The sequence below is a fragment of the Triturus cristatus genome, chromosome 2_1, assembly GCF_964204655.1.
Source record: "Triturus cristatus chromosome 2_1, aTriCri1.1, whole genome shotgun sequence".
NCBI classification, from domain to species: Eukaryota; Metazoa; Chordata; class Amphibia; order Caudata; family Salamandridae; genus Triturus; species Triturus cristatus.
The window spans coordinates 1,043,827,035-1,043,849,350 of record NC_140581.1 but is presented as its reverse complement, the minus strand read 5'-3'; the positions used below and the strand labels follow the sequence as shown (position 1 = coordinate 1,043,849,350).

At 40.0% G+C, this 22,316-nt stretch overlaps 1 protein-coding gene across 3 annotated transcripts in view; it reads right to left on the bottom strand.

Moving 5' to 3' along the window:
* Nucleotides 1-22,316, bottom strand: part of GPRIN3 (GPRIN family member 3) — a 480,938-nt gene that overhangs the window by 38,468 nt on the left and 420,154 nt on the right. The window lies entirely within an intron of this gene.

Below are 22,316 nucleotides of genomic sequence, written 5' to 3'. Positions count from 1 at the left end.
GTAGGATATGCCCTGATGTGTGTGGCATGTCCTGATAGTGAAACCATGCCAATTTTGTTTTTTACTATTGAAAGGCCATCTGTCCCATAGGATAGATTGGGGAGTTTACTTATAACATCTTACAAGTATAACTGCCCATGGGAACAAGATGGGAAAATGGAGTTTAGTAATCCTGAATTGAGAATTTAAAGATGCATCTTCTAGTAAGGATGATTTTTACATTCTGGGTTTAAAAAATACTACTTTTAGAAAGTAGGTATTTTCTTGCTCAGCCATCTAGTGGGCCTATGCTGGGTTTGTGTATTGACTGTCTGTCTGTGGAGTGACAGGGGCTGGGGATGTGCATTCTGTTCTGACAGCCACTTGGGGGTGAGGTGTGTCCTGCCTTTCCAGGGTGAGTCAGGGCTGGGCTGAATAGACCTGGGCTGCAGTCAGAGTAGGGGAAGGACATTTCTTTCACACCTGAATGGGCCTAGTCTGCCTTGGACGTTGCTGTCTCCACCTCCTGCCAGGAAGCTGCACCAGAGAGGACAGAACTGGTTTTGGCTGGGCAAAGAGCCTCTCTGCCACCTGAGAACAAGGGAGTATGTGCTATACAAAGTGGGGCCCAGACTTTTAGATTACTTCTGGGACTCAAGAGGAACCTTTGTCAAGGAGAAGAACTGGAGAAACAGAGGAGAAGTACTGCCCCTTTGCTGTGTGCTGTTTGTGGTTGGCCTGCAGTGGGTGGTTCTGCCATGGAAAGGACAAGGACGTTGCTGGGTGCTGTGTCCCCTGCTTGAGGAAGATCTCCAATGGCTTGAAGTAGAGCATGCCTCCTGTTCTGAAGTCTCAGAGACACAAAGACTTCACCCTCTGAACTCCTTTGTTGGGAGTTCTGACCTGTCAAGAGGTGCCTGTCATTGTTCTGGGCCTCTGGAGGTTGTTTCTAGAGCTTGGAATTGCATAAGATTAAAGAACTGTGAAAATGTACGCATCGCCTGGTTCCGATGCATTGCAGCGGTGCAAGAAGAATTTCTGGTGCAATGCCGCAGCCGAAGAATCGACGCAGCGCCTGCCTGCGGCTGAAGTGTCTGCTGTGCAATGTGTCCTGTGCACCAATATCCAATGTCCGAGATCACCGCACCAACACTGACGTAGGCCCTGCTGTGTAAGAACCGACGCATCAAGGAGACGCAGCTGGAATTGTCGCAGCGCATCCCAGATATTCACGCATTGCATTGTCCCGAATCGTCACACATCGCATCAAGGCGCCTGGTCTGTCGCATCACTGGGGGATGAAGTAGGAAACCGATGCATCACCTCCCCATGCAGTAAGAAACCGACGCATTACTTCCTCTCTGGTAAGGAACCAAAGCATCAACTCCCCTGTGCAGCAGTAAGGAACTGACGCATCCCCTTCCCCGGTGCAAGGAACCGATGCATCACCTTCCCTGTGTGTAAGGAACCGACGCATCACCTTTCCTGAGACCCTTTTTGCTTGTGTTTTTGACGCATCCACCATTTTCTACGAACTATTTCTACCTTTTAAAAGTCATATTTTGATTACTGTATTGTGGATTTTTGTCATTTTGGTCTTGTTTGGTTTAGTTAAAGTTTACTTAGTTTTCTAAACTGGTGTGGTGTCTATTTGTAGTGTTTTCACTGTATTACCGTATGTGTGCACAAATTCTTTGCACACTGCCTCTGAGATAAGACTGTCTGCTTGTGCCAACCTACCAAGGTGGTAAGCAGGGGTTATTTTAGAAGTGTATCCCCCCTTACCCTGAAAAGGAAAAGGGTCCCTACTTGGACAAAGGTGCAAACCATTGCCAACAAGAGACCCCCATTTCTAACACCCAACTATTTCATTCACTTTTCCAAACTCTTGCATGGTAATTTACAAGTAATGAGTTGATTCTGAAATTCAAAAATCGAGATGTCATTACGTAAAATATACCTGTCAGGTGTGTCTGAGTTACAATCCAGCAGCATACCCCATTGCCTAACGTGAGTTGCAAGTCATCAGGTCACCATCTGGGAGTCCATCCTGAAGTAACCTTTGCACTTCTACACATTATCATTACAAAAACGGCCCTAATTAAGAAAGAAGTAAAGTTGGGTGAATGAAGGACAGTATCATCATTTGTAGTGTGTCTGTGTAGTTAAACGTGCTACTATGGGAAATGCAGCGGTGGCAAATATAGAGTGAGACAAGTAAATTCTCTTTACTTGTCTCACCCTGCAGATAAATATTTGCCACAATATGGACCATAGGATGAGATGACCTTCCTTTAAAAATGCCCATATTTTGTGAAAGAGACAGATTGCAACATTAGACTATTCTAATCAAAATCATTTCAGTCTACCTAATATACAGTATTTTATTATGGTGATAACTGGTAGAATATAATTGAATCTGAAAGAATGATAAACTCTATCTCCCAGTAAATCTAATCTTCACTGTAGTAAGTGGGAGATTGTTTTGCCCAATACGCAAGAGTACCTTTTCATTGCTATAAGTGCATTCTGATCTGAGTACACACGTGTAATAAGAACACTACTTCACTACTTGCATGTAGTCATTTATTTCATGTAGGTAATGATGTCTCAGAGCCATCAAGTCTTTGCACCACTGTGCTTGAGGGCTCTCTCCCAACGCTGCGACCTCACTTGAGGGAAGAGTGATTCTTAAGGAATAATCTAGTCAGAGTAGGCATGCCTTGAATGCTTTTGATAGTATCCTGCTGCCTCCTACTGCCTCTCAAGCATCTATCCAAATATGGAGAGCTGCTGCAAACTACTGCCAAGCCATACTCACTCCTGCCATACTTGACAGACTTGTAGCAGCTTCACGAAAATCATCAAAGCCCCATGTCATTCTCTAGAAGACGGAAAAAGCTCTCACTACACCGCGTCTGCTGTTCCCCAGCTAATATGGATATGAGTTAAAACGTATGGGGTTGGAAGACCTACTCTCAGTTTCTCTGGAGTCCGCATTCTATGCGTTTTTGCATACTTTACCTTGCTTATTTTTTTACATTCTTAGTGTTTCTTGCCCTGCTTTTGTAAACAGAAAGAAAATCTATATTGAGTAGTAAAATGCAAAGGAAAATCAGGATGGGATAATCTAATAAAGCATGACCTGAGACAAGCTAGAGTTCTATGGGAGGGAAAATCACCCCGATTTTATACGAAATAAAACGCTCCCCACAACTATACTCGTAATCAGTGGTGGCTCCTACACTAAGGCGGAGGAGCGTTGCCTCACTGCTTTTCAGCAGTGTAAGGAAAAATAAAATGATAATAATTTGATGTTACTATCATTTTATTTTTTCTTGTTGCGAGTGCGGCAGCTTTGCGAGGCGGGGCAGGGCTGCTCTGCTGACAGAGCAGGGGAGGGGAGTAGTGGTTTTCACTCCCTAAGAGCACATGAATGTTTGGCCAGCCGTCTCGGGCTGGCCAAACTTTCATGCGCACTTAGCATATTCTCCACCCAGGGTGCCTTACAGCCTGGTTGGAGAACATGCCCAGGCTCCCAGTCCTCGTCTGAGCGGCCAACCATGGCGCTCGGACCAATCATAATACTGCATTGCAGCGTTGTGATTGGCTCAGAGGAGCCCGGGTGCTACCTGTTCTGTGTTCCGGCCAGAGGGACGAGAAAGACAGACGCGACGAGGAGGACACAGCAAGGAGGATGCTGCGAGGAGCTACACTTAATTACATTTTTATTTGCCCCCTGCCACCCCTGATTCGTGCCGGCCTCCACTGCTTGCATGACATTGCAAGAAACTTCGGGGCATTTTTACTTGTAAAGTTGCAAAGCGTGTCGTTAAGCCAAGAAGGCTAACGACACGCTCTGTTACTTTAGAACTGCAGTGCTGCACCATATTTATAAGAATATGGTGCAGCCCTGCGTTTCCCCCTGCCCTGGCACTACATTTATCTGCCTGGGGACAATGCAGGCAGCTAGGGGAATGTGTTTATAGTGTAGCCCTGTGTTTCCCCCTGCCCTGGCACTAAATTTAGCTGCCTAGAGTCAACGCAGGCAGCTAGGGGAAGATTGTTTATGTGAAGGAAGGTGTAAACAATCACTGGCGTTTTGAAACAGCAATCATGGGGAGAAATTAAACATTTCTCCTCATTTCGCCAGGGTAAGACCAGGTTCTTCTCGGTCTTAATTTTGGCGCTGCCCCATTTTTACGCCGCCCTTGTAAATATGGAGCGGTGTAAAAATCATAGGGTGTTTTGGTGGAACACCCACAGCAACACCCATTGCCCTCCCCTTTACACTAAGTATAGCGGGAAAGGGTGCCATGTTAACGTTACCTTTTAAACAAGGCGTAGACCCTATCGCCGCCACAACGTCCTGAAAAAGTGACGCTGTGGTGGCGATAGGGGCTTGTAAATATGCCCCTTCGAGTTCTCTGACATTAGAAAGGTAATCCGTTTCTGGCTTTGTGACTCTGAACAGTAACAGACCTACTCAGTGACTCTGAATATCCTTGTAATGTACAATTCGGGCTACCTTGTCCAGTTTACACAGCAGTTCTTGAAAATCCACTCTGGCTCTGCATGATCTCCTAACAGAAATATGTGTTGTATATCAGAAATCTACACTCTGCATCCAGCAAAAGGCGAAATCAGGAAAAGGCTAGTACTTCCTCTTCCTCTAAAAGAATGACCTAAGGAAAAGTAAGTATTTACAAAGCAAATTGGGCTTGCCTAGGTTGAACAATGGCAAATGTTATGGGAGAGCGCTCAAGATAGGTAGGAACAGGATATGAGAGCACAGGATGGTTAGCGGACACATGATTACATTTGGCACAGGGCGGAGAAAAGCATAAAATCATGAAGCGCATGGCATAGGAGAGAAAAGGATGGGAGGAGCACATATTGAGAAAAAACAGCTGAAGGACAGAATGAGAAAGCAGAATATTGGTTGCATGTAAGATCAGAGAAAGGACGCAAGAGGACCACTTAGGGGAGCATAGGATGAGAGGAGCAGAGTGTTGGACTAGGCTTGTTAATGCTTATACAGTACCCTGTATAAGTTAGCATATGCTGCACCATTTTCTGTTTAGATGCCATTTTAAAAGACAATCAAAACGAATCTTTGCTATTTCTGAGAAATGCCCTCCGCTGAGTTTTGTTTCTGCAATGAGGAATTGTTAATACCAGCGCATAGCTTTCTCACTAGATTGAGGCCCTCTCCCACTTGTCTGGTAACCTTAGCGCAGTACTGGGTGCAACGGCCTTGGACTGTGCTGAGTTTCAAGACCAAAAGCTTTATTTAGTATTTTACTGTTCAGCTGCATCTGCCTGGAAAATTCCACTAGGGGCGTGTTCTCAACTAATTATGAAATGTACATAATGTACCTCTATGGTTGCTGATCTTCAGTTCCCTCTGTACCACTCCTAGAGACTGTGTGGACGGGGCTCCACTCTGAGCGTATACAAATAAACAGTTATTGTTGTATATTCTCCACTGTTCCTCCGACTCTTCATTAGGTATGGAAGGCTGAGAGGTGGTCTACTAGTGACCCAGGTGACCCCAAGTGGGTCACTTCCTTTAAGAGGATGGGAGAGAACACATGATAGGAGAACACTAGACAGCAAGACCCCAGCATAGTAGCGAGAACATGATGTGAGAGGAGGTGAGAACACAGGTTCAGAAAGACCACAGATAACACAAGATGAGAGAGAGCATGAGGCAGGGGATCAGATGATGAGGCTGCATTATTGGAACGAGCATACAGAGACTGACAGCCTAAAATATGCAAGAGCAGAGAAATGCGAGACCCGAATGGGAGCATTCACAATACAAAAGGAGGAAAGCGGAGGGTGAAAGGAACAAGTTACTTACCTGTAATTATAGTTCTACAAATGTGGTCCCTTTCATAGATTTAAATGCTTGAATCATTCCCAGCCGTTGATCTGGCAGTATTGATCTAGGAGTACCTCTGTGTCTTTAACATAGAAGTGTAATGCTAAACATTGTCGCTTCAGTAGCAAAATCACCTCTTTGGAAAAGAACCAAATCTCATCCAATAGGGTGAGAGTACAGTAAACATCATTCCCCCAGATGTCATCATAACGCAGATTTCATAGTACAAATGTGAAAGGATCTTATGGGGTAGGTGAGTTTCACCAGAGAAGAGGAAAGGTCACATGTGAATCTATGAAAGATACCTTCACCTTAGACTTGTAGTTATAGATGAGTAATTTGTTTCTTCTCCAGCATTTAAACCTTCACAGCTTGACATACTTGAATTAGACTAGCAAGCGGTACCAAGGCATGGGAAGTTGGGAGTGAAAATCTCCCTTACTGAAAACTTTTGAGAAAAACAGTTGCCCTTGTGACTATTCTCAGCAATGAAATCTCGACTATATGTTCCATTTGAATAAATGTGGGAGCAGATACCAGGCATAATGTACTACCACATGAGGGGTAGAATCACCCGGAATCCTATGGATTGTTCCTAAATTCCTCGGTAACCCCTTACTATGTCCACTTTACAAAGGTTGCATTCCAATTAGTGAAAAGCCTGTGTGGCAAGGTCTTGAACTTGCACTAACTTAAAGTGAATGCCATAAATAGCAGATTGTTTTAATTGACTTGTGCCTTTCATTTCTCTAGATGTGTCTTCCCTGCTGCTCAGCTAGTATGAGTGTTAGAATGTTTGATGACCTCATGGAATGCTTGACGGCCTGGCTTGTGTGTGGAGTGGCAGTTGATAGATGCAGGCTGAGTGGCAGGGAGGCTGCTCCTAGTGGGGTTACATTTCCATCTTCCTTTCTTCTTCTACTGAACTTACCTAGTAACTAAGCTTCAATAAATCCAACCTGTTTTATATACCTGGCTCCATTGACTTTCAATTTACCACATTTGACGACGAACTTGAGGAACCTACGCATTGAAGAAAGAGACTGTGTTTAAAGGAGCTAAGGAACTACTGGAACTATGGACTATACTACAGACATTGCAAAAAGGAAAAGGAGACGTAACGGAAACGTCCTGGTCAGCCCCACCAGTGTCCCTCATCATCTGGACAGCCTGCAGCCCAGAGCGTTTGACCTTCTATTGCTGGTTTTAGTGCAGCTGCTGTGAAGATTGCTGCAATCCTACTGCCTTGGAGGAGTTGCTCTTGCCCAGCTGTTCTTTCTACAATTGTGGGACAAGCTGCTAATTTGGTTTGGCAGTAGCATCTGCTTCCTGGGTATTGGCAGCCGCAACGTGTGCAGGGAAAACTGGCACCCCTGTGAGGATTAACACATGGTTTCTAACAGCCTAGGGGCGTTTGACTTTCAACTTCACAGCTGCAGTTGACCAGCGACCAACTATGACTTTCATGGCATGAATCCTTCATTTACAGAGTCTGCTAACACATCAAACAACCCATCTGCAAAGTCTGTCAGTGCCTGGCTGTCTGCTCAGCAGTGTGAATTTGACACCCATAAAGTCTAGCGCCGCAATGGATGTTACAAGTAGTGCTTACTTGTAAGGAACCAGAAGTGTCTATTACCGAACTTCATCTACAGAGGCTGGTGGTGTGTTCTGACAGGAACAACAGAGGAGGTGTGTTTTTTTAATTTGCAGCAAGCAAGTCTGGGTCTGTGATCGGGGAAGTGCTTTGGGGGAGCCAGTGACAGGATCTGTGTTTCAAGAGTAATTTTGGAAGTGCCAGTGTTGATAACCGGTGGCAGTAAGTAACTCTGTAAAGTTACACCCCAAGAGAAGTGGCACCAGTGACTTGTTGTAAGAATATTGGCACCGCTTGTGAGCTCATACACTTGATTAATGGTGCAGTGACTGCTGGCCGTGTCTTATTTAGTGACTGTGAGTACTTTGTTTATTTTTGCTGCTTTAGATGCATAATCTGGATACGGCTGCACCTTGGCAGTTGAACCGCTGCCACATATTTAAAAGATGCCTCGAGCACACATAGAGCTCGTGCACCCTTACCTGCTGCCCTGCGATTCCTCCTCACCGTGACGTCTGTTAAGCTCATTGCTGTTGGGCGTGCTTGGTGCACGGTGATGCTGGGAGCCATCCAGCGCGGCGTCACCAGTGCATGCAGCCATCTTGCGATTCCGCAGTTCCTAGCAGTTTTCAGCCTTCTACACATTTTTGCCAATCACTTTGTTCGCCCAATAAAGTTCAACAAGGTCATCCATGAACTTCGTGGTGTTCTTTTCGCATGCAATTTGCTGTTGTGTTTTTTGCCAGCCATTCGTGTCTCTGGGCAGATTTATGACGCTGGGGTTTACTTTCACAGAACTACGGCAATCGGGTGAGGCATCATTCGGGTGAAGGACACTCTGTATCTGTATTTTCTCTTTGGGGGACGTTAGTCAAGAGGAAGTCATTGCGCCCACTGCTTTGGATGCCAACAGCCATATGGAGTTTCGGGTGAGGACCTCGGGTGAGAGATCGCTCACCGGGGTTAGAGACTTCCTTTTTGTTCATTTTATTACTGTGATACTGTTTTGTGGTGGTGGTTGCAGGCTATTGAGTTTTGTTATTAGGGAGGTGATGTGTCCCTATTGGTGCCCCAGTTTAGTTTTTTTTTTTTGGGATGGTGTGTGAAGTTGTGGGAGCTAAGTGCCCCAGTTATGGATCATAGGGAGGTGAGTACCCCTATTACGTGGAGGTGGTGGGAGCTGTGTTCCCCAGTTCAGTTTTTAAGATGTTTTGGGAGCTAAGTGCCCCAGTTATCGATCATAGAGAGGTGCGTTTCCCTAGTTCGTGGAGGTGGTGGGAGCTGTGTGCCCCAGTTCAGTTTTTAAGAAGTTTTGGGAGCTAAGTGCCCCAGTTATGGATCATAGAGAGGTGCGTTTCCCTATTACGTGGAGGTGGTGGGAGCTGTGTGCCCCAGTTCAGTTTTCAAGAAGTTTTGGGAGCTAAGTGCCCCAGTTTGGGATCATAGGGAGTTGTGTTCCCCTATTTTGTGGAGGTTGTGGGAGCTACGTGCCCCAGAGCTGGATCATAGGAAGATGTTTCTCCTATTACGTGGAGGTTGTGGGAGCTGAGTGCCCCATTTCTGGATGTTTACCAGATTTTCGAGTTTTGAGTGGTATGCCAATGAGTGGCATTAATGCTTGTTTTCATTTTGCCTAAGGGAGGGGGATGGGTTTAATCCCAATGTGTTTATTTTTGAGAATACAATGTAAATGTTTAGTTTTTATAATTCATTGTATATATTGATGTTTCTTCCCTGCTGCTCAGCTAGTATGAGTGTTAGAATGTTTGATGACCTCATGGAATGCTTGACGGCACGGCTTGTGTGTGGAGTGGCAGTTGATAGATGCAGGCTGAGTGGCAGGGAGGCTGCTCCTGGTGGGGTTACATTTCCATCTACCTTTCTTCTTCTACTGAACTTACCTTGTAACTAAGCTTCAATAAATCCAACCTGTTTTATATACCTGGCTCCATGGACTTTCAATTTCCCACACAGATCTTATTCATACATTTCTATGCCCATTTCACGTTATGTTGTGAGTTACTCTGAAAGAAACCGTTGAGAAAAAAGCAAGTTTGCATATGATTCCCAAAGCCTTTCAGGTGTGAAGCTTAATATTTTACCAAAACATTTGTTCCTTGGGAATACCTGTCTGCCACTACTGCAGTAAAAGTAGCCTTTCCTAGAAACAGGAGTAAAATCTCATCAAGCCTAAATGAATGGATGGAAGTGCTTGCAGACACCTTCCACAACAACCTTTACAATGTCTCTAATAAAAAGACAATGTGCTATTTGCTATAGCTGACAATATCTGTGTTTTGACTTGATGAAACTACATTCCAAACCTCACGTGACTAACCGAGGAAAGATATGGTAATGTAGCTGAACGATACCACCCAAGAAGAATTGAATGAGTTAAGGTTACACATATTAAGCAACATACTTACAGAAAAAAACACACTACTCTCTATCAAATGCCAAAGACTCTTTGTAGAGTGTAGAACCAGGAGCTACAGCCTTCAACCACTGTGCACGAAGAAGGTGAAAACGTTATTTAAGGCATCACATGCTAAATGTACCCCAATGACCAACCTAAGCCTCCAAAGCAGGTGCAGGAAAGGCTGGCACCTAAGAATATCTTATGAAGAGCTATATATATATATATTCAGTGAAAAAACCATAGGTTTCACACATGTTATAGTTAGCTGGACATTTTACTCGTAAAAAACCAATGAAATTGCCCCGTTATAGTTAGTTCAGCTAACTATAACTCGCGCGCCCGCAATGCACTGCTGATGACGTCACATATTACATCACTCATGACATGGTCAGTGACATCACTCATGACATCACTGATGACATCTCAAATGACATCACTGATGACATCACTGATGACATCATCCTTGTGATAGAGTGGCAGACCTCCTCTCACCTTAATATAAGCTTTGATACACACATTCAAAAATAGAGACTAAAAATTTCAAAACAATGGACATACCAATACCAGTTACAACAACCTCTTCAGTAATTCTAAGATCCACATACACATCCACTCATTCACCAACAGTCCTATACAGTCACTCATACATGTACTCACTCATCATATGTACTCATACACCTATACATCCTGTTACATAATGCCACTCATCCATAGAGTTACTCACACACATAGTCACTCATGCTAATAAAGAATCAAACATACATTCACCTGCTTATACAGTTATACACACACCACCACACTTACTTCTACGGAAACTTACACATACTTAGTCTTTTAAACAATCACTTATAGAAACACATACTTATTCATACAGGAACTCTTTCAATCTCTCCCTCTCACATATACTCACATATATACACCAATAGTCACATATACTAGTTTAAAACATATGTAGTTACTCCTGAAGACACTATTGAGACAGTCATTCACTCACTAACACACCCATACACACACTCATCCACCCATACAGTCCTGCACACATGCTGTCTTCTACACATACAAACAGTGAGTCACTCATTCATGCACCTATGCACTACGTAATACCCCCCACCGAACCATACAGATACTCAGACTGATACCCAAAAAAACAACTAATAACCTATATAGACACCCATGTAGCTACTCACCAACCCATGCAGCCACTTATACACAAAGTGAGAGATACACTTAATCAGTCAGTTACACAATCAATTTTTCAAAAACAAATCATCCATTTAGACACTTATATACCCATTTATTCTTCCATCGACCTTGAGATATACATATATAAAACATATTTAATTTTCAGAAAAACACACATTCACTGGATGATGTCATCAGTGATGTCATCAGTGATGTCATTTGAGATGTCATCAGTGATGTCATGAGTGATGTCACTGACCATGTCATGAGTGATGTAATATGTGACGTCATCAGCAGTGCATTGCGGGCGCGCGAGTTATAGTTAGCTGAACTAACTATAACGGGGCAATTTCATTGGTTTTTTACGAGTAAAATGTCCAGCTAACTATAACATGTGTGAAACCTATGGTTTTTTCACTGAATTTCTAAGGTTTTTTAAATGCTAATTCCTAACTATAACGTGTGTGAAACCTATGGTTTTTTCAGTGAATTTCTAAGGTTTTTTAAATGCTAATTCCTAACTATAACGTGTGTGAAACCCATGGTTTTTTCAGTGAATTTGCAAGGTTTTTTAAATGCTATTTTTTTTTTTTATTCTTCATTTTTTTCAAACATATTTTTAATTTAATTTTCTTACCTTTTATAAAGACTATGCTTAAATTTTTAAAATCCTTAAATATTTTTTTTATATATATTTTTTTAAATAAACATGTAAAATTTATTTCCAGATTTTTTTTTTTTTTTTTTTTTTTTTTATAGTACGCGTACCGTAAGCTTACGGTAAGCGTACGGTTTACGCAACGTCCGTAATTTTCCTACGCTGCTTGCGTATAGTTACGCAATTTGCGTAGCCGCGCGTACTCCGCGTGGGACGCGTACGCGTGTACGCTACACGCGCACGTTACGCGGAAGTGCCGGGAGTGACTGTTATGCGCATGCGCGCAAGCGCGTGTCTTTTTTACGCGCATGCGCATTTTTGCCGTAAGCGTACCGTAAGCGTACCGTAAGCGTACGGTAGGTCATGCGATCGTGAAACACAACTTTTGATTGGTTGAAACTACTTTCAGTTCTAGAACTCTCCTACACCACACCCATTCCCCTCATTTCTGCTTGTGATCCCTTAGGAGAAGGAGCTGGTTTGTCTTTGGGATACGATGGCAGAACAGCAGAGCCCTTCTGAGAGTGAGGCTAGCACCAGCAGCACTGTCTTGAGGCAGAGAGCGAGGAAAGTAAAGCCTTCTTATGTTTGGGATTATTTTACTTTTCCAGAAGGCCAGCAAAAGGTGAATGCACCCTTAGTTACTTGCAGGCTGTGTCAGCGTGTACTTTCTAGAGGTAATCCTGACAGGAAGTATTCCTTTGGGAATCACACCATGAAGAGACACCTCCAGGATGTACACAGAAGGACACATGGTCATCTTTTTGGAGGTAACTCTTCAGAAAGACGAGCTAGTACATCCACAGCAGCTCAGCCTGGACCATCATCTGCAGGGCTGACTCCTTCTTCTGCAGGTCAGGTGAGCCCTTCATCTGTGGGGGGAGAATCTCCTTTTGCTGGCCCTCTGGAAATGAACCTTCGATTTCGGAAGGTTGATATTCATTGCACATTTTGTAAAGGTCTAATTTGTCATAGGGAGACCAGTGTTTCCCTAGTGAACAACAAAATAGATCAGCACATTTGTAGCTTTGAATGATTTTCCCATGCTTCCTTTCCTCTGTCCCTGCATGAACACAACGGTTCTTTTAAGAGCCAACCTTATCTTTCATCTTTTTTTTACATATGTTTTTTAAAACCTTTTTTTTTTTTTTTTTACCGTACGCGTACGGTGCGCGTACCTTTTTTTTATTTTTTTAAAAAAACACTAAAAATCAATTATCACATTACAAGGTCCTTGAGAGACTACAATTATTATTATTGACTTACCATACTCACTCAAAAAAATATTTATTCATTTGTTTTTTTAAAAAATAGTTTTAAAAATGGTTGTAGTTTTCGAAAATTTTCTATATCGATCTGAAAAAAAAGAAAAAAGTATTAATATTTTTTTAACAATTTATAATACAGTACACATATTTACATTTTTTACCAAAAAATATTTTTGCCTTATTTTTGCTGTTTTCAGAATATATTGCATTTCACTATAAATTGTGAAAGCAATTGCATTCATCATTTTACAGCGGGCAAAAAAAATTAACAATCTCAAAGATTGTATTAAAAAAGCCCAGAATCTCTTCTCACTTAAACTTATCATTACAGAAATGCATATTATTCTAAAAAAATATCATCTAAAAACAATACTTTTTTCTTTAAAATACCGTCTGATATGTTTGTTTCAGAAGTATAATCACAATATTATATCTCAAATAACTCCAAAATACATCTGATTTTATTTCCTTTAGGCCAAATAGTATTTTTTTTTTTTTCCTGGAATAAATTTCCAAGGGAAATCCATTAAAATTCTAAAGTTTAATTTGTCCAGATCTCACCGATTCTCTGTAACATTTTGGTTCACGAAAATTTTTTGAATAATTTATTTAGTCCACAATAGAATTGCTTACTTTTCCACATGGCCAAATAGTAATTTTTTAAATCATTTTTGAAAAAATTTCCAATGGCAGTCCAATAGCATTCCAAAATTTAAAATGTGCAGAAGTTACCGATTATCTCTAAATTATTGGTTTTTCAAAATTGCATTAAAAATTAAAAAAGTCCACATTACAATTGGTTATCTTTCCTTTAGGCCAAATGATAATTTTAAAAATATTTTTTCTACAAAATTGCAATGGTAATCCAGTAAAATGGTAAAATTATTTTGTCCAGATCTTGCCAAGTCTCTCTAAAATTTAGGTTTCAGGAAGATTAGATAGGAATTTGCTAAATCAAAAGGCAAACGTTGTTTGAAAATCAATTGGGAATCATTACACAGTGTCCAGCCTTTTTCACATTTTAGATAAACTGTGTAATGTCCAGAAGTAACAGTAGGTCCATCATGGAAAATTATTGCAACAGTTACAAAAGTTTTTCCTGAAATTGATAATTGCTGTCCTGTAAACTTCTTTATTAAAGTATCCAATTTTGATCCATCAGCTCTACATCGTTGCATCATTAAAATTACATACTGTCCGTATTCCTTTAAAATTAATGTTGAAAACATGTCAGAATTACACTCACCACATTTCATGCTATGATTAGCATCTTTAACTAATTTTGCAAAAGTGACTGTTTTACTCTCTGGCAATGTCAAATAAATAAACCTTTCATTATCAACAATAGAGCCACATATATTATAACAATTATCACAACTATGTTCCCATTTATAAGAGAGACCAAAAAAAATGTCAATGGGAACTCCTTCTTCTTCCACTACCTGAAGAAAATACATCAAAAATTCGTGTGCATCTTGCTGTTCATTTTGAGAAAACTGTGTTCGTCCTGAACATACATCTAAAAGTTTTCTAATATCAGTAGCACTTTCTATTTGAGTTTTATCTTTACTCAGCTTTTGAAAAAGGAGACTCAGCTCTGAACAGAATCTTTTTCCCTGATTTACTATTATCTGCTCTTGCAAACTTTCCAGATAAAATGCAACATTCAGCACTACATTAGCGTAGCAGTTGACACCAGAGCTATTTTCAAAATGACATCCTACAACCTGTTCTTCATTGTCCTTTTTCTTTTTGTTTGCAATTACATCACTCCTCTTTTTTTTCCTCTTCTCTATATCTTCATTACAGATATTCTCATTTCTCCTTTTACGAGAAACTACACGTTTCTCCAACACAGGATACTGACCTAAATGAGGAGCATAGCTTCTTCTTAATCTATTATACTCCTTTACACAGTTTGTATCAGCACTAACTTTTGAGTCATCAAAGTCTATCATGAATAAACCTGATAATGTTTTGACTCGTGACAAAGCTACATATGCCATACCTTCTTTGAACACAGTTGAACCAATGTTCACAAATGCACAATCTACAGTCAATCCTTGAGACTTGTGGATAGTTACAGCATATGCTAGTGAAAACGGAAACTGCTTCCTACGTACATATAAGTCTTTCACAAGCATAAAACGAACTGTACAACGACAAATATCTTTAACTTCTTCTATCTGATCAAATTTTATTTTTAAACATTCAATTCCTTCTTTTTTCTGATAATTAATAAAACCCACAACTCTTCCCATCGCTCCATTCACTAAGCCTTTCTCAACATCCAAATTTCTCCTTAAAAACACTCTACAGTTCATGCAAACATATAGATTTTTTTCTAATCCTGCTGTTTTGGAGATGTTCTTCTCTAGTGAGTCCAATTTATCTTTCAGTTTGCCTGTTACTGTGACAGTAATTCTTCCATCCTCAATTTTGTCCACTGCTTCCAATTTCCTGATGTCTTCCTTTTCCAATTTCAAAAGCTCCTCATTAAATATTGAGCATTCACGTAGAGTTGGCATTAAGCAGATGACACTTTTGTTTTCTGCAATATTCTTGTATATTTTCTCTGCAACTATTTCTTCCTTTGGAAATAAATTATGTAGCAGCCGACTCTGTAATGCTTTTTTCCCAACTTCTGTAGTCCAATCCTGATATCTTTCAGAATACTTCCATATTCTTCATCGTTTGCTTGCCTCATATTAGTTGTAAGTTCCTTGTACTCAAAGAAGGACCAAATATTTGTATTTCCAATGCTTCCCAATGACTTCTTCGTGTCTTCATGTGTCACAGTATTAAACACTGGTTGTCCTTTAACTGGAGTAAGTTGCAAAAGATCCCCAAAAACTATGACGTGTTTTCCACCAAATAACACGTCATAGTCTGTCTTCAAAATTTGCTGCATTCTTAAATGCACAAAGGCAAGCATTAAGTTTGATACCATGCTCACCTCATCAATAATGAGAACTTGCATCTTCTTCAATACTCTTGAAACTTCCAAGGATGCTTCTCCAGTTAGCTTGTTGAATTGTATTTTGTTCTCATGCTCCACTGGTAACATTAGCAAACAATGTAAGGTGATTCCTTTTATGTTATATGCTGCTAACCCAGTTGGAGCAGTAACCACACAAGACAAAGTAGAATCCGTTTTTTGCTTTAGGTAGCTTCTGATGACTTTAATTAGGAAACTTTTTCCAGTGCCAGCTTGTCCGCTTACATACATCCTGATTGGATGAAATGATGTGCATGAGCACTCTTTTTTGATATGTAGAAATCCGTGATCAATTTTGTTTTTGATCTCTTCATAAATTTGTTGCTGCTCTTGATTCAGTTGTCTTTCCAAATTTTCTAAGTCTATAAATTCTTCTTGAGCTTGATTCATAGCCGTTTCCACTTCATTCATGGCTATTGATGCTTCATTTTCAACGATTGGTTGTCCTAGGGGATCTTGACTGTATGTTCCTGAACTTTGGCTGTCCTGAGAACTGTCTCTAGCTATTTCTGCTGCAATTGTAGTTTCCTGTTCAATTTCTTCATTTAACATTTGCAGATAAGTTGAGAATGTACTGCATTGTATGCTGTCTTTGCAAGCATTAAAAGAATCTTCATAGCTCTGGAATTCTCCCAGTAGTTCATCCTCTGTACGCCATGGTTTAAACAACTGTAAAAGAGCCAAGTAGTAAAATTCTTTCTTGTCGGTAGTGTCGCAACTCAGCTTCCGGTGATTTATCAAACTTCCTTTGGTTTGCTTCACCAAACATCCTTCTTCACCAACAACTTTATATTTTCCACTGTTGATGTCTTCTGCAGCTTTCCAGGAATAAATGTAGTTCTGTAACACTTCATAGAGACACATGTTCTCCAGATGATGACTTCTCTTGGGATAATATGTGTCCAACATGTTTGTTTTCAATATATCTGTACTTTCTGGGTCATTCTCAGCCAAATATTCAATTTCTCCAACAGATTTCAGTACCCGATTTCTCATTGCTGCAAGGCCTAAACTTGCCCAAATTATTCTTCTTGACTTCGAGTAGAGACTTGCAGAAGATAACCTATCTGAACATTCGTAGGATCCAATTTCTCGATGCGATAACATCTTCAAACTGAAACTGTACAGCTTCTTACTGACAGTCTTCTCGTGAGAAATCTCTTCCCACATTTCCTTCAATTCTGTTTTTTCTGATTTCGTAATGTAAGACGTTACATATCGAGCAACAGCAATGGAATTGTCAGCAACATACTGTATATCCATGTTAGCGTTCCACATGGATAAAATGACTGGGTTGTAGTCATTTATATTTTTTGATTCTTCTTTTCTTTTAAGGTTGTAGGTATTCTTAGGTGATTTTCTTGTGATAGTATGTCTCACAGCTGACATAAAACTGTTGACTCTTCCATTTGAAAGAACAGGTCTAGGAAATCCAAATCGACATTTAGTGTAGTATTTTTCTTTGCTCTTGTATTTCCGTCGACAGTATTTTCCACACCGATGACTTTGGAAACGTAGAACTTGCTCCTTTAACTTGTTCTCTTCTGTGCTTTTAGGTATAGCACATGTTGCATATTCTTCAATGTAAGATAACACTGCTTCATCAGTATCTGTTCCAAACTTTGGGGCATCCTTGATCCACAGCAGCATATGAATATGAGGAGCACCTCTTGCCTGGTACTCTTTTCTCCAAAAGAAATCCACTACTTCTCCAAGGGGTGGATTTTTTTTATTGCAGATGAAGGATATCATAGCCTCAAATCTATGATTGAAATATCTGCAAACATTAACCGGATCCAATGAGCACAGTTCTCCTGCTGTCTTGTATTCGATGTTTTTAATGTTTGAATTGGCCTCTCGTAGAAAATCCAGTAAATCATCCCAAGCGTACTCGGCACAGCTTAGGGTAAGGAACCATGTTGGTGTTCCTAAATTGCGTAACATGCATTTTAGTTCACCATGGCGTCGGTACCAATATTCATTTGTCCCACGCTGACAAGCCATCAGATTGATCAGTTGTGTTTCCAAATGATCATCTCGGTGCTGCACTTTCTCCATAAAATCCTTAGCAGACACATTTTGTAAATGTACTCCACTTTTTAAAATGTGATTTACTGCATAAGACAGTGCAGACAAGTCGCTTTCAAATAAAAGATGGAACAAATAAGGAATACTTTGTCGAAATCTGGGATCTTCAGCATATAGTCTTGTAGTTCGATACTCTGAAGCTGGAATCTGTTCTGGACGTTCATCGTATCGTCCTCCTTTTCCTTTAGGAAACAGCTGGGGAAAACATCGAGCTTCCAAGCTCTCCTCCCATACACTCACGGGATTTCCTTTTGCTTTCTTCATCTGAAAGAGATCAATATTGTCTCCCATAACTTCTTTCGAATGGAGAGGATGTATGCTAAAATGTTCATAAATTTCTTCTTCCTTTGACTTGTCCACTTTTTCAATTTGTCCAGTTGGTGTTTCTGTGTCTCCTTGTAAATCTTCTTCTTCTTCTTCTTCTTCTATATAAATTGATTCATACCATTTGTTATTTTTTTTCAAATACAAATTTGCTCTTTGTACTTTCCGCACATCTACCAGCTCCTGCCAAATCTTCTTATTCTTTGTAGGTACACCATTAACCAGAATAATTAATGGTTCAGTTTCCAAAGTATCCGCATCAATAGTTTCCATATTTTTTTTCAAATCCAAGGGCAAATACACCACTCTACCTTTTAAACCTCTCAGTAAATCTGAAGGAGGTAATTTACCAGTTTTGGGCTCCATACGTACTATGGTCTGGAACGGATGAACACATTGAATGAGTATAGACTCATATGTATTTAATTCAGAAAGTTCAGCAGGAATAGCATCCAATTCTAAATTATTATGTACAGCTCTGGTCGGCATTCTATTTTCCTCTAACTTGTTATAACAGTATTTACAAATACGCTGATCTTCACCCAATTCAAAACAATTTTCTAGAAATATATATGTGGCAAAATCCTTCCACTTATAATTATCTTCATTTTCACTCTTTCTGTAGAGATCAACATTCCTAGTTTGTTTTCTATAATAAGTTCTGCGGCAACAAATACAAGTAAAATTTGGTCTTTCATTAGAGACTATTGCAAATTTTGTTATGTGATCATTAAATGTGTTACTTACAGAGGGTTCTACATTGTCTTCCACTTCTGCCTCATTTACTGTGTCCTTCTCTGCACTGTTTTGTTCAGGACCAAAGTAACAAAACTGAATTTCATCAACAACCTTCTCTACATCTGATACCGTTCCTCGGAACAGAGCCCTATTCAATTCATTTAACTTTATTGCTGGACTTTTGGCAAAATACAACCGTCTCACAAACTTTCTCATTTCAGTATGATGAACAGCCAGCATCCTAAAATGATGGAAAACACTATTGCACACTTTTCTAGATAGACAAGCAAGAGAATGACCCTGCAAACCAGTATTCTCTCTCACTCTGCATGGATCCAGACTTTGAAGCACCTTAATCTTTTGTTTTACACTTTTTTTACTATATTCTCTTAGAAACTCTCGAAATCTGTCAATAGATTCCTGACGCACAGTGCAAATACTACTACAATTCCAAGTGTACACTGGGGCTTTAGGACGTCTCCCCATAGCCTCATCTGCCATCACTTGTACCTCATCTCTTGGAACCATTATCTCCTTCTCCATTATTCAACCATTTTTTACTTCGTATGAACGACCTCTGGTGTCAACTGCATGCAGCAAACTATTACTTTGAAAATAGCTCTCTTCATTAAAAAAAGGTTCACTACTTGAACTATGCATCCACTTTCCTAAAAACACTTTACAAAAGTTTGTTCTGTTCACTACTCTTTTGCTTTTGCTTTGTGATTTCAGTACATTAACCATTTTATCTAATGTACGCATCCTATTCAAAATTAATATGAATAGTTTCCTTTTTAATTCTAATGCTTTTGCTGCAATGGCTTCAATTTCTTTTTTTCTCTTGTAATATTTAGCCTTTTGCTTATATTTCTTTATATCCTTTATCAAATTGGACATAACTCTTCTCTGAAACATTTTTCTACGTATCTCTTTAAATGCTGTTTTTCTGTTTATGTTAAACTTTTCAATTGCAGAAGGTATATTTGCATTAACTAAATTCTCAATTTTTTGCTGTTCTCTATGTTTTGTTACATTTTTCCGAGAACAGACATTTTGTACATTTTTCTTTGTTTTGAATATTTTGTTTAGAAATTGTTTTTTTTGCTTACCAGAAGATTTTTTCTTTTTCCCAACATCAGCATCTTCTACTAACTTTGGTCCTCCAGTTGTCTTCAAATATAGTTTTTTTTTTAGCGTTTTTTGAACTCGAGATTTTGTAGGCATCTTAAATTTTGTTCACTGTTCTTCAGCAATACCTGAAAAAAACTAAAAAAAAAATCTGTTATTGTATTTAAATATATTACTACATTTCTTTTCACAATAGTCACAAAACGAAATTTCTTTCCCAATTTGAATGCACACAAACTGCTCTTTTTTTTGGGCAAGTGAAAATCTCTTTTACAAACTGTCACATTATGAAACCACTTTTCAGATTTTTTAAAAAGCCCATGTCCACAGTGCTACACTCCACCAAGGGCAACCAGCCTTAGTGATGCTGAATGTATTTGCATTACAGACTTAAACCTGAAAACCCCACTGGCTTGTAAATACTGTGCATGACTATACACGGCAAGGACATGGGTGTGTGCTAAGCCTCTGCTTCTTCCCCCAATAATTCGCTCCCCCTTTCCATCTAATGCAACTGTGAAATCACCAGAGCAAGACGCAATAAATCTCTGCCTATAATTCTTCTATGCACACAGAGTCATGTTTTCACATTAGTGCCAAAACGAAATTTCTTTGCCAATTTGAAAGCACACTTACTGCTCTTTTTTTTTTCGGGCCAAGTGAAAATCTCTTTTTACAATTTGAAATCACTTTTACAGACTGACACATTATGAAACCACTATTTTTGATTTATTTAATTGCACGTGTCCAAGCTGTTTTTTTTTCAGACCACCACCATGTGCATTCTCTGTGACTGCCTACACTCCACCAAGGGCAACCAGCCTTAGTGATGCTGAATGTATTTGCATTACAGACTTAAACCTGAAAACCCCACTGGCTTGTAAATACTGTGCATGACTATACACGGCAAGGACATGGGTGTGTGCTAAGCCTCTGCTTCTTCCCCCAATAATTCGCTCCCCCTTTCCATCTAATGCAACTGTGAAATCACCAGAGCAAGACGCAATAAATCTCTGCCTATAATTCTTCTATGCACACAGAGTCATGTTTTCACATTAGTGCCAAAACGAAATTTCTTTGCCAATTTCAAAGCACACTTACTGCTCTTTTTTTTTCGGGCCAAGTGAAAATCTCTTTTTACAATTTAAAATCACTTTTACAGACTGACACATTATGAAACCACTATTTTTTATTTATTTAATTGCACGTGTCCAAGCTGTTTTTTTTTCAGACCACCACCATGTGCATTCTCTGTGACTGCCTACACTCCACCAAGGGCAACCAACCTTAGTGATGCTGAATGTATTTGCATTACAGACTTAAACCTGAAAACACCACTGGCTTGTAAATACTGTGCATGACTATACACGGCAAGGACATGGGTGTGTGCTAAGCCTCTGCTTCTTCCCCCAATAATTCGCTCCCCCTTTCCATCTAATGCAACTGTGAAATCACCAGAGCAAGACGCAATAAATCTCTGCCTATAATTCTTCTATGCACACAGAGTCATGTTTTCACATTAGTGCCAAAACGAAATTTCTTTGCCAATTTCAAAGCACACTTACTGCTCTTTTTTTTTCGGGCCAAGTGAAAATCTCTTTTTACAATTTGAAATCACTTTTACAGACTGACACATTATGAAACCACTATTTTTGATTTATTTAATTGCACGTGTCCAAGCTGTTTTTTTTTCAGACCACCACCATGTGCATTCTCTGTGACTGCCTACACTCCACCAAGGGCAACCAACCTTAGTGATGCTGAATGTATTTGCATTACAGACTTAAACCTGAAAACCCCACTGGCTTGTAAATACTGTGCATGACTATACACGGCAAGGACATGGGTGTGTGCTAAGCCTCTGCTTCTTCCCCCAATAATTCGCTCCCCCTTTCCATCTAATGCAACTGTGAAATCACCAGAGCAAGACGCAATAAATCTCTGCCTATAATTCTTCTATGCACACAGAGTCATGTTTTCACATTAGTGCCAAAACGAAATTTCTTTGCCAATTTCAAAGCACACTTACTGCTCTTTTTTTTTTCGGGCC